We start from the raw sequence: 416 nt of genomic DNA, 5'->3' as shown, positions 1-416 counted from the left end.
CCGGCGGAGGCCCCTATAGAACTTCCATATTGTCAGTATTCGAATTTCAAAAAAGTGTCATCAAATTTTTGTAAAAAATTCACTGTTTGTAAGGCTGAACTCATGAAACCTTAAAGTGAGTGGTGTTAACAAAATATTGACCCCTCGAAATTAGAAATTTTAATAGTTGATCCGTGAGGGCAACCAAGCTAGGGCCCAATCGGGGGCCCCTATGGAACTTCCATATTGTCAGGATTCGAATTTCAAAAAAGTGTCATCGAATTTTTGTCAGAATTTCAATAAATTGACGAAAGAGAAACTCCATAAACTGACAGAGTTGGACTTCCGTTTCCGGTATGAAAGCGTAAAGTAGTGGGAATTGTGGATGCTGAGTTTTTCTGATATTGTGGTGAAATTTGAGGTGAGTGGATTGTGGA

General features: G+C 38.9%; 1 protein-coding gene across 1 annotated transcript in view; it reads left to right on the top strand.

The window, feature by feature from the left end:
* Positions 1–416, top strand: part of LOC117180237 (glutamate receptor ionotropic, kainate 1-like) — a 709,739-nt gene that overhangs the window by 341,030 nt on the left and 368,293 nt on the right. The window lies entirely within an intron of this gene.

The sequence above is a fragment of the Belonocnema kinseyi genome, chromosome 9, assembly GCF_010883055.1.
Source record: "Belonocnema kinseyi isolate 2016_QV_RU_SX_M_011 chromosome 9, B_treatae_v1, whole genome shotgun sequence".
Classification (NCBI taxonomy): Eukaryota; Metazoa; Arthropoda; class Insecta; order Hymenoptera; family Cynipidae; genus Belonocnema; species Belonocnema kinseyi.
This window is presented reverse-complemented; position numbering and strand designations above follow the sequence as displayed.